At 35.4% G+C, this 16279-nt stretch overlaps 1 protein-coding gene across 1 annotated transcript in view; it reads left to right on the top strand.

Annotated features, from left to right (window-relative positions):
• LOC117400477 (zinc finger protein 407-like) overlaps positions 1–16279 on the top strand; it is a 302138-nt gene that overhangs the window by 209995 nt on the left and 75864 nt on the right. The window lies entirely within an intron of this gene.

Here is a 16279-nt window from a genome sequence, read left to right as displayed (position 1 = left end):
CTTTGATAGCTGCAGTTCAAACAGGCTCACTCTTGTCACAGCTTTAAATGGCAGACTTTCATAGACTGTCTGATTGATTGACGGGTCAACATCTTTCCTGAGGAATTTTAATTTGTGTGTTTGGAATAAAATATTAAATATTATCCTTGAATAATGGGCTTACGCGTCCAATTCAAAGAAACAGAGAAAGCAGGACTTTGAAACATGTAGCGGGTTTCAAAAAATATATTAAAATACTAAATCTTCAATATAAAATATTGTTGATACTACGTTATTGTAATTATTAGATGTAACACAATTATTCTCTAATGTATGCTTTATCATCAGTGGGTTGTGGAGTACTGACACCCCCACCCCAGGTAAGAGCCAGGGAGATTCTTTGGAGATTCATTGTGTAGAACTGCATCTGCTATCACTTTTCTTTGCTGAACACAGAGGAGCGTGTTTATGGGAACTCACCATTATTAATGAAAAATATCCAGGTGCCTAGGGCATGTTTACAATGATTGTCACTTCCATATCCTTGTAAATGGCAATTTTTCATAATCTTTCAAACTGCCTGGCTAAACAAACATAAAAAAATTGAAACAAATTTACCACAGAAAACAGTATAGAGGTTTTCATTATCCATACTTGCTTTTTTATTTTGTTTTTTTGTTAATACAGTCTAAAAAATCCAAGAGTTCGAAGTACACCTTGGATTTTGAAAAAGTATCCCGTAGGGTTTTTTTTTTTTGTTTGTTTGGGTTTCTTTTACTTTAAAATATTCAACTTAAAAAGTCACAGTTTATTTATTTAGGAAGCTAATTGCTATTTTCAAGCTGTATCTGGTTTTGCTGGGCTTTCTCTTTTTATATACTGTATAACATTTTTGTTTTCGGATAGTTTAAAAAATGCTTGGGCGTTTTTTTTCTTTCAAAATATGTATAGTAGTAACTGGACAGTACTTGCACACTTAAGTTGTACCTTCTTTCCCTTGCTGTCTTCCACAACAGATACCTTATGGTCACAGGCACATTATAATCATTTTTTTTTACATTCACCACAATTTTGCAGTTCTGTTTTAAATCCTCTGTATCTTAACTGTAACACAGCTTTAAATCCTGTGAAGAAGCCTCCATTCCAATTGTAATCTCGTTTTAAATCTCGCAAGCAGTGTCTCCAATAGAAATGTGGAATGTGCTGCCACTCAGTAGTTAGGGTGGGTTTAAAATATTCAGAATGATTCAATGATAGATACAAGTCAGGAAAGAGGGACATTGCCCAACTCCACTGGGAAAGGTATTTTTTATTTTTTTGTTCATGGGAAAGGTGTGGTCAACGTGAATTAAGTAACCATTTCCAGTCCTGGTGGCTGCATGGTGAGTCTGCAGTGTGAAAAGAAGCGGTCGGCTGACGGCACATGCTTCGGAGGACAGCTTGTGTTCGTCTTCGCCCTCCCTAGTCAGTGCGGGGGTGGTAGCGGTGAGCTGAGCCTAAAAATAATTGGATATTGTAAATTGGGAGAAAATAATAAAAATAATTAGCGACTACTAAATTTAAAAAAAAGAATAAATAAAGCCATTTCCACTGTTTTTCCGGTGTTTAGTGGCTATACACTGATTTAAATAAACTTTAGCTTGTGTGGGTAAATTGTACTCTCCTTTTGCTATGCATTTACTGTACTTTGACATGGTATTTATCGTGCTTACCCTTTGGTTTTCTTTACTCCACTCTGTTGTCTTGTATAAAGAAATTTAAAATCATCTAAACATTGACACATCTTAAGGACCAGTATTTTATATTTGGTAGTACTAAAAAGACAATTAACACAAATTTACAGAGAGGGTAAAAAAGGATTGTTTTAATTTTAAACTGATAATTACAGCAGAAATGTATTTATGTAAATTAGTAACAGTGCATCCATGAGGTACCAACCCAGCCGGAGCTCTGAATCTCCAGCTGTAATATTTATTTATAAAATGGAATGTTTGGATGCTGCATGCGGATTGGCTGTTGAGGATTTTTTACCCTGCAGATAAATAGTACAATGGAGGACGGGACTTATTTTTGCCGAAGCACAGTTCAATTAATAAATTATCAATACACAACATATTCAACTCGTAATTAAAATCACATTGTTTTTTTAATGAGTGACATTCCTATTGTCACATTTGATTTTCTGAGGCATGGCAGTAGAATGGATAGAATTATAGAAGCAAAACCGCTTTTGAAAAAAAAAAAAAAAAAACAAGAGACACAAAGATTTAACAAGTCAACAACTTAATGAAACCGAAGAAAACAAAAATGCTTGGGCAGCTGGTGTTTTTATTGATTTGATGAAAAGAAATGGTAATCGACTTAAAAACAGTTTGTCTTGAAAATGTAAACGGTTACGATAATTCTATGCTTCAATGCCATTTTTGTACTGGCTTCTCCAGGTCAGCGGTAGTAATGAGTGGATAGTGAACTTTGTCTTTGCCTCCTTTTCCTAAGCTTCTTTTCTGTTTATGGAGCGATAAAGACCAGCACGGAAGCTTCATTCATTTTAATTCATTACAATAAATGGGAATGTTGAAAACCTCCAGTTTAATGTTTACAACAAATAGAACCTTGTTTGAGGGACTGTGTTTCTGTAAAGCAGAAGGATATATAATATAATTGTTTTTTGTTTTTTCTTTTTTTAAAAGAAAACCCCTTTTTATTGTATCCTTTTTATAAGCGGGATAACACTGCAGGGCTTGTGCGTTGTGTTTCATTAACATGCAGCTTTGTTGGTTGAAGGCACGAAGGTTTGTGCCTCCAACCCAACTACAGCTGTATGTTCATGCAACACAACGCACGCCCTGTCGTGTGTTATCCCTTACTTTACAAGCTGCTGTGTTGAGTGCACATGAGCGCAATACACGAAAACTCCCCAGTAAAGAATACATTTTAGACACTCCAAAACTATATACTGTATGACGGAGAGTTTAGACCTTTTTTAACATGGAGATATTCTCCATGTATGCATTTTCTTCCTGCTTCTGCAGCTGAGTTTTTAAGGTCTCAAATTTTGGGTTTGCAATGGGATCTATAAACCATGCTGCCACTTTCCAAAATTATGTAACCTTATCACGGACCACCTGAAGGGAGCCGGCGGACCACCAGTGATCCGCTGACCACAGATTGAGAATCACTGGCCTAATGTAAAATATTGAGCAAGATTGCTGGCAAACTTGTGGTGAGAGTCAAGAAATATTTAATATGCTCAGATTGCTAATATTCTGTAGATCCTCTAGCTCCTGGTATTAGTTTTATTTTCTGTATCGTCAAGCATGTTGAATTTACATGAAATGTATGATTTCTTTAGCCAGAAATATTACTTGGCAAATGTAGAAATTAAAAAGATTGGCAGCAATTCATTTCCAGGAATTATTGCCAGGAATAATTACTAACAATTTTCTAGTGTAAACCACTCCTAATACCACTTCTCCAAACATACTGCAGACCTCTTTCAGCCATATTTTTATTATATAAATTAATGTTAATCAGAAGGTCAATAAATCAGCTCTGACTACCAAGACTAATATAGAACTTAAAGAACAGCTGTATTTAGGGCCACCACTGCTTAGATCCCTATAAGCTTAAATTGATACAATGAAAACTGTATTAATCTTAAATAAGTGCTAATTACACGGTACATTTCCAAAAATGATAGTAAAGTACTTTTTGGTTTACAAACAACATCCATATTATAAGCCATGTAAAAAAAAAAATCTTTCAAATGCACATATCAACAAGATTTACTTCACCTATAGTATATGAAAACCCTTGATCCACTGTACGATTTTATATGAAATCCAATTGCACACGTGAACCTTTGTTAATCTAAATTGATTTCCACGTTTTTTTTTAATGATTTCCATCTAAAAAAATACAATATATCACTGACTGTTTTATAACCTGACAGCAATTGATAAAGTATCTGCGTAGGAAATGTCAGAAGACGTTAATATTTATTGATTTTTATTGCACTAAAATCAGGGTAGTTTACCATCTATGGCCGGCAGTGCTGGAATGTGTAAAATTGCAGGTGCCAAGCAGTTTTTAATGTAAACTATTCTGGTATTCAAGCCGCCTTAAAAAAAAAAAAAAAATCTATAATTCAGAAAAAAGAGGTTATGAATTTCTGATCACCTGGGACTCGATTTAGCATTCTAAAATGAAGCCCAAGTGCGGCACTTAAAAGCTGAATAACCTCTGGCATTGCAAACGGCAGTCACATTTAGCCTTTTCATCCACTTAACTACGTGCTATTGATCTGAAGAAGGTGCCTAGGCATGCTGGATAGCTGGAATTATGAGCAATAAAAGGGTCCACTTCTTCAAACAAAAAAGTATATAATTAGCAGGGGAGGACCCTGGATGACATTCAATTCCAAAACGGTTTAAGTTAAACAAAATGAATAGAACATTAAGGTTATGAGTGAATGTAAGCGCGATGCGCACTGTTCGCCTCCAAGCATGAACCTGTGTTCAGTATGCAGGTTGTACGTAGGAAATGAGGAGAATGCTGCAGCCTTTCCATTTATCTCCATCACTGCGCTTGTCAAAAGGGCAAAGGCAGTTACTAATGCCATGGTTTGCATACAATAGTCAAAGACATAGTAATCTTGCAGCCCTCCATTTATTTAGGCCTTTAGAACAATAAAGGCATAGCCCTTCAGAGCATAGTGGTGTTTTATTTTTCTCCTTTATGCGTTGCATACATTTAAAAAAAAAAAAAGTATTTTGTTTTTTTTGATGGAGAAAAAAAGTGTATATATATATATATATATATATATATATATATATATATATATATATATATATATAACTGCTTTAATGGGTGTTATATCTAGCTTTCTCTCCTTATTTTATTGGAAACATTAAAATTAACCTTATTCATGTGCTTTTTGTAAAATACATACATACATACATACATACATACTTTTGTACTGCCAGTATTTATGGGGCCCATGCTGCCTAATGCCAACTATTTCCCTCCTATTATTTAATTAGCTCTAATCGGCACAGCCAAACTGACTGAAGGGCACATGCAAGTCAGAATCACCACTGGATGAATAAATGTGTCTACTTTCAGGAGTTGACAGATCAATGAGAGCCACATTCTCCAAAACAGGAAAAATATTATTATTTTTTATACATTTATCTTTTTTTACTTCTAATGATCAAAGAGGAAACAGCAATTGAGACGCCTACAGGAAACACATAAGAGGATATGGAACAGTTTAGATATATTTTTGAAAATGTAAATTATATGAAATATTCCTTTTTAAAGGAAAAATAATAATAAGTACTAGCAAACTTTCACCAGCCAACACAAATTTAACTGCATTTAAAACAAGATATAATATATTTTAATTGACCAAGCCAACTGCACTGCTGATGTTTTTTCATCTTAAAAATACATAAAGAAATCCAATACTTTATTTGGTTTGTTTTAGCACTAGTCCAGTTGATTTATAGTGTGACCTTACCTTTTACAGTGTGTGGAACACAATATTGAGCAATAGCAGTGCCAGGGTAAGTTGTGGGAAAGGGGTACTGGCAACATTAATCTTCTGATTCACTGTTTGTATTTGAATCTGTGAACAGTAATAAGTTAATCAAAAAGCCTTGCTGGTTTTGTATACAGCATAGAAAGGATCTGCTTCTTCAGCTTAGACCATAACAACGTAATCTACTTGAGACCCTATAGCCCCTTTTGACTTAGATTCCCCAAGGTGGCATCACAAGGGCAGGTAGGCCTGCTACAATTAAGCCTTTAACTTAAAGGTATAGTAACTAAAAGGAACAAGTTAAACACTTTGTATTTTTTTTTTCATAAGGCTAACTAGCTGATAATATAACTTGTTTAATAATCAGATCAATTAAATAGTAAATAGGCCCACCCATAACTGCAGCAACTGTTTTACACTGTACTGTAATTGCTTAATTTGTTCAGTGTTTTCTTTTGTAACATTGATACATTTCAGCTACTCGGAAGCTAATTTTACATAAAAAATTTTAGTGCCAGTATTTATTGTGCCTATGCTACCTATAAGCAATGTTTCCCTCCATTATAAGAGTAATCAACAGAGCCAGTCGTGAAGACTAAATTGTTGAACCTAAATGGGTTTTTTTTAAACCCTAAATCTAACAGTATATGTGTGTGGTTTTATTGTAGCGAATGTAACACTGTTGAAATGTTGTGGTGTGGAAATACCTATAGAACAAATAAACAAAAATAATTGAGCCATCTAAGGTAAAAGATAATCAAGTTAAATCTAAAATCCCTGAGCATAAGTTTATGTACCTTAAGCAATATGTAAATTCTGTAAAAACGGCAACATTCAAACCGATTTTTGGTTGCAATAATTTATTCATTTGTGGATTCAGCACTGCAGTTATGAAAAAGAAATACTGCAAGAAAGAGAAGTGTGAAATTAGTATTACAAATAACTGCTTAAAGAAAACATTTGTTTTCCCCTCATTTCAATGTATAATTGGAGATCTTTGGGGCATAACAAGCTGATGGTACATACATTTTTAATAAACAGTCTTCTCCATGGCATAGCATATGGTATTAATCTTGTTTTGTAAACCCTCGCTTATACCCAACTTTCCTTGACACAAATATTGTTTCTTATACTCTGCAGATATATATTACAGAGATACATGACAAAACAAACACAGCTAATTGTATTATACCGCCAAGGATATTTATTAAAAAGAAAAACAAAACTGTTAACTATCCTTTGGAAGTGTTGTGTTGCAGTGGGAAGTTTTTACACATCCTCCTCCATATCAGTGTCCCGCTGCCGTGAGTTTACTCTGTAAAGTTGCGTTGTTTACCTCTAGGTTAAACTTGTTGTCTGATGTAAAGGCATCATTGCCTGTTGTCAGCTATTTCTGTGGGCTAGATGAGCACAGATTTCTTTCTTCACTGCCAGTATTAAAATCAGTGTTGATCTCCTCTGATTCTTCAGAAGACAAGTCATTATCACTGTCACTTAGTACCTATGGCTTCCTAAAGGCTACATTTCTTCTCTTTTAATAAATTTTGTGACATATTTTCTCCCAGAACTATAAAATCAACACAACAACCACAAGTTACAAAACCAATGCATCTGATCTGCATGTCATGACTTAAGTGCCAAGACTGTGCCCTAAAGACCCCCTGGGATATGACTAAAGGAGGAGAGAAAACCTGTCGATGAAGGCCACCATTAAAGCATTTAAGGGTTTATATTAATAAACATATACATGATATATTAATGTGGTCAACTGCTGTTATGCGCGCATTAAATATATACATATATATATATTTTTAAATGTTATCTAAATTCAAAGTTAGATACTAAATATTATACTAAACAGATGTATGGTCTGTCTTCAGTGCTAGTTATATATAAAGTACTTCTAAAAATACCATCATTGTAAATTGTATTGTCAATCATTTGGAACAAACCTCTCATTTTTTAAGCCAGGTCAACACTCCTGGGTGCCCATTAAGGAAATGGGAGTTGAACTTATCTCCACTGATGATATCAGCTGCAATTGATTTCCTGTATCTGGGCCTCTTTTCCACCCTCACCCTGTCTGTGCACTGGGGTTTCCTTGCAGAGGTCCAGCCCCAGCAGGTTGTTTTCACACTTGTTACTTGTAATTCAATACAGCAGCACCCTGTTTACAAAATCTAGATGTCCTGTGCTGTCAGCTAGAGTAATCAGCACAAAGAGCAAGAGCCGTTTGGAACTAAATAAACAATGAAGAAAACGTTCAGAGCTGCCGGTAACCCTTCACAGGTAATTTAACAGCCTCTGACAACAAGGCATCAGTTGTTGTAGATGTCTGCTGAGTATGAAATCTGACATCCTGTGGTCTGTCAATAGCTCTGTCTCTCTCTCTCGCTCTCTCTCTCTCTCTCTCTCTCTCTCTCTCTCTCTCTCTCTCTCTCTCTCTCTCTCTCTCTCTCCCCCCCCCCCTTTGGTTCAGTGGAGCTCCTTCAGTTCTATGTTGTTACGGTTGAACCTAAATAGGATTTATTATGACAGACGTCCACACCTGCACTCTGTCACATGCATGCCATGAGGCCTTCTGATGTGTACAAATCAAATTATTCAAAAATCTTTGGATAAATCATCAAATTTGACAAGCTCAGGCCCTTTGAATCTTCTGCGGTATGTGTATTGTTTTTAAACTGGAAACGTGTTAAAGGGAGGAGAAACAGTGTCATAAATGGTGGCTTTACCTTTTGAGCAGATGTTTTACCAGGTCCGTAGTTTCTACATGACTACAGTATTAACCTCCCAATACTAGAAAAGGTTCCCACATGGTCTTGTAAGGGCCAGTTTGATATTTAATTAAGATTATTTTAGTGTTATCACAGGTCCAAATCTGTTGATAAATATGTGTTGATTTCCTTGGCAATGTTTATTTATGTTGTTCACACAGGAAAATGAATGGATATTGCTGTGGCGTGATTCGAGGTAATAATGGAACTACCGTTCATTATTTGAACAAGGGAGATCCATTATTACCAAGGAAGATGCCACAGCAATGCCATTATCACTATTTAAAGTTATTTATTTATTTATTTACCACTTTTTGTCTGAAACAAACATTGCAGGGCCTACGCGTCCATTTAAAGTGTAGTAGTAAACGGTAGTTTTGGAAAATGTGTTAAGTGTCAGCTGAGCCGTTCTTTGTTTGCCATTCCATTCTTGAGTAATAACAGAACGCCTCTCTCCATAGAAAGAATAGTGGCTGGTTGTTTTCTAATAACTTTGAATAAGGATAAATCCTGAACATTGTGGATGTAATGGAGTTTCATACTGTATACGTATGTCACACTTTCATTTTCACATAAATAGAGAACATTTCTCACGAATATCTGATTATTTCATCTGATCTGAGTGTATGTAGGTGAGCACTTTGTAACCTGCCCCTTACCATCCAAACAACCCCCTGTCCTACACACACACACACACACATTTCGTACAGAAAGAAAAAATATGACTTGGGTTCGAGGAACTGTACAGGGAGGGATATTGTAGCGCATATTTTTCTTTTCTTTGGCACTGTTGTTGTTTTTCTTTTTCTTATTTTTTTCTTATATCTGACATATCACAAGAGATGCATCATGATGATGGTAGAGCATTCATGGAAGATTTGATTCAGCAGGGTCAAGGTCAAGGTTGGATATTTACAGTAATCTGTCTTGAATGTTTAACCACTATGTTTGAAGACGGTCCTCCTTAGTTTCGTTTTTAATCCAGAGGGGTCTTTCATTGATTCTTTCATTTAAATTTGTTAACGCACGAGTTGGGGGAATAACACAGCAGTAAAAGATAAAAACTTGTCAATTTTTTCAGGGAACACAAAAAAGTTACAATGTCATAAATACATAGCTGTAAGGACTGTTTTTTAAAATAAGTAGGCTTCCATTTAGATGTACTGTAGTTGGTTTTGTTGCTACAGTACTATATTTTCACCAGAAGTATTTTAATTCAGAACTATATAATTGTGAAAATATCACTTGTAAAAAGAGACGACACATGGACTGTAATACAGTACATACTTTTAAATCCTGTATGTATTGTAGTAGTATGTAAAATTCCCCATTAACCCCCAACAGCAAAATGAAATCAAAATGTTACCCATGCACAGAACTACGTAAAATATAAAATGCAATGCAATTTATCAAAAGATTAAAAAAAAAAACACTAGTTGCCAGAATTAAAATATCCAAGTATCCAAAGTCAGTATTCAAAATTGCAGCATATAGTGCTCGATAAGGCCCCAATGTCGCAGTTCACTTGCAAATGAAAATGCACAAAAGAAACTAAAGATTTTTTTTTAAATGCATCACAGTATCTAAAACTGTTTAATGATTAACTTTTACATTACCGTAGCTTGTCTCTCTCGCATTTTGACTGCATTTTCCTCAGGTGAGGAAGTGCTGTGTAAAAAAAAAAAAAATGCTAGCTGTGATGGATAATTAAATGAATTGTAACACTGAAGAGATGAGCTTTGTATCAGAAACTGGTGACGGAGTCGGAAATCGCGTGGCGGTTAGGTGCATTAATTTGTTACATATATATATATATATATATATATATATATATATATATAATGAGGATTGATTTTATTCTAAATACAAGGGCGGTAAGACGTGACTGACGTGTATCTGAGTAACGGATATCTGAGTGCTGACTGCATATGGACTGACATACAGTACTTGATAGCATAAGTACAGCACCACCCTCTTCATACATCAGGTGTTATCACTGTACAATATTAGGATTCTAAAGGAACGGTTAAACCTTCTAAGGGTTTGTTTTGTTACCCGTCTTTCATTTCCATTTATATTTATGCATTATCATTTTTTTTTGGTTAGTTTGTTGTAAAAGCTTTTCATTTCATTTCAAAGGCACACATTAAATAATTGCAGCAAACAGCCAAGCAATTTAGACATTTCTCATTATGCAGGGATCTCTGCCTGAGAGACAGTATTTATTTATTTTTCTGTGAAATGTTGTAATCAACTTTACAAGGGTTTTTAATGTGAATGTGGAGGGATAATCTTTCATTAATTGAATAATGTCTGTATTGTAGCCAATACTCCAGATAAGGTTTTGGATCTTGGAGTCTTACTCTCTAATTTGAAACCTGAGAGAGTAAAATGTATTTGTATCAATGTATCACATTATTATAAAAATAATGTGATATCTTGTAACAATTGCCTTTGGTTGCCCTGGATAAGGGCGTCTACTAATAAATAATAATAATAATAATAATAATAATAATAATAATAATAATAATGCAACATTACCTTGAAGTCATGAGTAATCTCAATAAATACCGTACAGTCTTTAATGGTAATGGGGTAGGTATTAAAAAAGAGCCTTCCATTTTAACAATGTTACTTTGAACTACTGTACAACCATGCGTGTGTTCTATAAGGTTCTTTATCGGCTCAGCGCATTTTTTTCGAGCTATCACACTGACTCTGCAAATTAATTACATTACTTATATTTTAACATTAAATTCTTAAGCTTAGTGAACATGTTAAAACTTCAATATAAAGCCATACAGATAAGTAAAATATGGAAATGCATTAATAAGTTATAAAACACTTAGTTATAGGCCTTAGCGGTTGCCTCTGACGATGGTTCCAGTTGGATTTGTAGCTGGACTGGGGTGTTTAGGCTTCAACCTGTGTAGCTTCGAATTTTTCTTATTCTTACTGTGATTGGCTGCAAAGACAACAGGGCTAGCCAGAGATTGGATAATGTTTGTTGGGTTGGTTTTTCTTGTGTACAGTTTCCTAGTAACTGAAGACATTGTATTCTGGGAGATGTAGTTGTTAGTGGAAGTTTTAGGGGAGGCAGACAAGCTGTGCAGCAAAATTGCTATGCGTATTTTTACGCATTACATTTAAATTTAGTGCGTATTTCGGATTTTTTAATGTGTAAAAAGGGTAGGTACGCAGCTTATCTGGACCGCTGATTGTAGTTTTATTTGGTATTAGAAAGTAACATAGTAGATGTAGTATTTGTGCCGTTACCAGTATTGGAAGGTTCAAGAAAGAAGCAGAACATATTACATTAGTTACATTGCAATCTAGTCTTTTGCAGTCAGTACGTATGACACTAGTCTTCCCTAAATATGGCCACTAGTGCATGAGTATAGTGGGTTGTGTCTGGGGATAATAGAAGTTCAGTCGATGTTCAATTAGAGTAATTTAGAGTAACAATGAAAGTCTGTATAGGGTATCGGGGTCAACGGAAAGGAACCGGGCTGTTCAATAGAACAGTTAACACTTCTGTCAAGATATATGAATTGCAAGTATAGTGTTTCATTGTTACTTCACAATCTATGTAAATAACAAATAACAAAATTGTGAAATATTCAAAACAGTGAATTGGTATTGTATATGACAGCCGTGAATTTCCTGTCCTGTGAATTGTACATTTAAAGCACCAAAGCCTATTTTTGTTTAGTATTTTCAAAAGTTAATATGTGAACACCCTTGAACTAGCAGTTTAATGCAGGCTGTCAAAAACTGCTGACTTCTGAGCAATGCATGAACACACTCTTTAGTTACAGCAGTAGGTTGGCCCTTATTTATTTTCTTGTTTGTCTACATCTCCTCTTACTACCTCTTTTTTCAGTTGACCACGTCACACTCGTGGGAGTACATTGCATAGAATCTACCGCCAGATTTTCAAAACAAATAGCAGTACAGTATGTACAGAATCATGGTACCTCTTTTCAACAGATATTTTTAAACAGGACAAATGAGAAAAATAATTCCTGTGGTTAACAAATGTACTTTTCAAGTACATATTCATATGCTATGTGCACATTTACTCTTGCTATATATCTCCCTAATATTCATCACTGTTTCGAATTCTACCATCACCAGCACCGTTTTTTTGTTTTTGTTTTTTTAATTTATATTCTCTGATTTAATTTTATTTTTCTCCCAATTTGGAATGCCCAATTATTATTATTTTTCTCCTTCACCGTGGCGATTCCCCGCACAGCTCAGGAACCCGAGGCAGTGGGCGTCCTCCATTCCCACGAGCCAATCAGCGTATATTTACACCCAGGAACTTGAGAGTGGATGTCTGCAGGCTACCAGCCTCTGAAGGACAAAGACCAGCCCAGCAAAATCTCTGCCCCCAAGCTCACTCGGCGCCAGGCCTTTAGGAGTTGCCACAGAGTGGTGAGGAGAAACAGTCTAAGCCGGATCTCGCCTCCCCAACCCCGGGAGCGGCAAATCCAATGCGGCACCACCCGGAGTTCCCAGCGAAGACCGGCTGACTTGCACAACCAGGATTCGAACTTGCGGTCTCTCGTTGTGCGACTCACCCTGCAAGTCATGCAGCAGTGCTTTTACCAAGTGAGCTATTCTACAAAGAAACAGACTCTCATTCATACCTGAGATACGACTTCATATCCTAAATCTTGTCGTGACTCAATTTCCGTACTCCCAGTTAAGACTGAGACACATTTGCAGTGATGAGAGTGATTTTTTAAACAAAACAAATTAAATGTGTGTATTTTTCAGAAACTGTGGTTTTCCAGACACAATCATAAGAGAAGCTCAGTTAAGTGTATCCACGATAAACAGAAAGGATGCTTTGTACAAAAGCAAAACACAGAATACTAATAATCATATCCCCCTAGTTCTTGCCTGTCATCCTTTGACCAAAAAAAATACAACATATCATACAAAGAAATGTTAGTATTGTCCAACAAGATCCCTCTACAGCTCCTATTTTCAATAATCCACCACTGATGTCTTACAAAGAGACAAAAATGTAAGGGAATATTTAGTCCATAGTAACATGCGACCCAATTGTGACAATCTTAAAGGCTAATTTCCATGCAACAGGTCATGTTGTGCCACTTGTAAATACATCCACAACAGCACAGTAATCAAAGGGGCAAAATCTTCTTTCACTATTCATGAGACTTTCACTTGCGCCAGTAAAGGAATAGTGTACTGCATTGGTTGTGTGAAGTGCAACAAACTGTACATCGGAGAAACAAAACAGCGTTTAGCTGATCGCTTCGTGGAACATCTATGAAGTATAAGAATTAACACCTCTACATTTCCTGTTGCCAGACATTTTAACACAAATGACCACAGCAGAATACATCACAATGTGTGGGATAAATCACTGCTATGGGACAAATACAGCCAGGAAACAAAAAGAACACAAATTCATTTTCAAATTAGGCACTTTGGAACTTCTTGGAATGAACATTCTATTCTGAAGTCATCATGTCATCATCCTCCGGAACTTTTCATTTCTTTTGGAAGACAACTTGTTTTTAACAACAGCTTGTTTACAGCACATCCAGCTGAAGAAGGACTTGTAGCCCGAAACGTCCTGATTTGATTATTTTATTTTATTTATTTATTTATTTATTTATTTATTTATTTATTTATTTTTTAATCAATTATTGGCATTTCTGTGTACCTACATTACCTTTTTCTTTTTGATTTTGCATCTTTTGGTACACAGTAGTGTTCATTTTAAAATTATATATATGTGTGTGTGTGTTTTATGTGATAGTAATTGGGTGAATGAATATAGCATTGCATAAATGTGTTTATTTGCTGTACCATATGTAGGCCACAACTGCTAATAAGACTGCACATTTTATAAACAAAAACATGTGGTTTTCAAGATACGTTGACCACTTCACACTGCTGTTGCAAAAATAAAAAAATAATAATTTGGAGCAAAACTTGGTAAGTGGAGGAACTAAATAATGGGTAGACAAGATTCTAGGACTACCACTATGGGTTGTAAAGTATAATTGGATTACTTAATATGGGCACCATTTGTCTGGAGGAATCATTCTTTAAATAACATTTTAAACAGAATGCAGCATTCTCATACTGGGGGCATCCTTTACATTTTCACAGCAGAATTGCAAAATGTCCAACATATAGTAAAATATGTTCACTGCAGAAATAAAACTTAACTAATTATTATCTGTTGACATTGACATAATTAACTATAAAGCATGATTTGTCTTGCAGTGCCACACACACTATCGAGCCAATTATTTTTTTTTAATTCAGTTGGTATTAACATTTTGTAAAAATGCGATAAATGGGTCATGAAGTAAACATATTGACCCACAAGAATGTTGTTTTTTTTTTTTTTAATTCCGGTAAACACTATTAGTCTTGTAGGAAAGGCCTTATCCCTAATAAACAAATGCCCTGCAATGTATAGAAATACTGAAAATATCTGCCCTTGTTAATTAAAAATTTATTTTTTTGGTAAACGCTTAATCTTAGTGATTCATACTTTTTGAGCCCTTAATAAACACACCTGCATGTAAGAACATGATGATCACAGCTAGTTTGGTGTTAATTGGATCTGTCTCATGGGGGCAAATGTAATAACTGTATTGTGAATGTCTGCATCACACTGATCACTTGGAGCGCCCTTGTATCCCGCCACAGGCCCAATCTGGATCCTGGAGTTCTGTTTCTAAATTAATATTTTACTAGGCACTAAAATATAATGATTACTGCCCCACCGAGGGGAATTGAGGTTTAGTATTTTGTTGAGAAATGTTTGTTTTAAAAACTGTTCATAAACATGCTTCACACGTAAAATCATTTTAGGTATTACATTTTAGATCGAAAGCATATGCCTCAGGGACTTCAATAGCAGCAAGTAAATGTTAGCTTAAAATAGAGGATATACAGAGGGTGATAGCAAATCTCTAAGTTATCCAGTAAATTGAGAGAGCCCACATAACTCATGAGTGCTGCATAATGACCTGCCTCAACGAACACGATACGTTGAGGGATTCACTATCAGCCATTGCATGTTATATTTATCACACATGCTGCTTTATGATTTGGTAAGCATACTGGTAGTTTCTTTTTTCTTTATTCTTTTTTTGTGTTTTGAAAAGAGGATGATATATTGGTTGTCTAGAGTATGGATGGGCTTTTACTCCAGCAAGAACAGACTGTTTGTAAAAAGTTCCAGGTTTGATGTACCAGACACCCAGCATTATTCAACACAGTCTGCTGCTTGCTGGTGATGAACTCACAGAACAAATGTATAAGATGTTGTTTAATTGATTCTATGTTTGTTGGTAAGTTCTGCAGTGTTTCACTCAATGGACATGGTGGAACAGGCATTGCTCAGAATGCTAAATTATTTTACAAAATACAGATACAAAATATACATAAGAAGCACTTCTTTTATATATTACTAATTTGAGCATGGATATGTGCTTTTTCTTAGGCCATGTGCTTTTTCTTAGGCCATGTTTCCATAAGCATCATGAAACCAGGTAGTAAATCTCATTCTCATCTCATTATGATGTAACGTTTTGCATCACCCTATATAATTAACTAATTTTGCTTCATAAAGTTTAATGAAACCTGATGAATAATGTTACGTTAACATATTATTATTATTATTATTTGTTTATTTAGCAGACGCCAAGGCGACTTACAGAGACTAGGGTGTGTGAACTATGCATCAGCTACAGAGTCACTTACAACTACGTCTCACCCAAAAGACGGAGCACAAGGGGTTAAGTGACTTGCTCAGGGTCACACAATGAGTCAGTGGCTGAGGTGGGATTTGAACCGGGGACCTCCTGGTTACAAGCTCTTTTCTTCAACCACTGGACCACACAGCCTCCTGACATTTCGAAATCTAACATGAAATACTATTCTACTATTATGGCTTCCGGTAGACTTCTGTGATATCATT

Source organism: Acipenser ruthenus, chromosome 4 (assembly GCF_902713425.1).
Source record: "Acipenser ruthenus chromosome 4, fAciRut3.2 maternal haplotype, whole genome shotgun sequence".
Lineage (NCBI taxonomy): Eukaryota > Metazoa > Chordata > Actinopteri > Acipenseriformes > Acipenseridae > Acipenser > Acipenser ruthenus.
The sequence above is the reverse complement of the archived record's forward strand: the minus strand, read 5'-3'. Positions and strand labels throughout refer to the sequence as shown.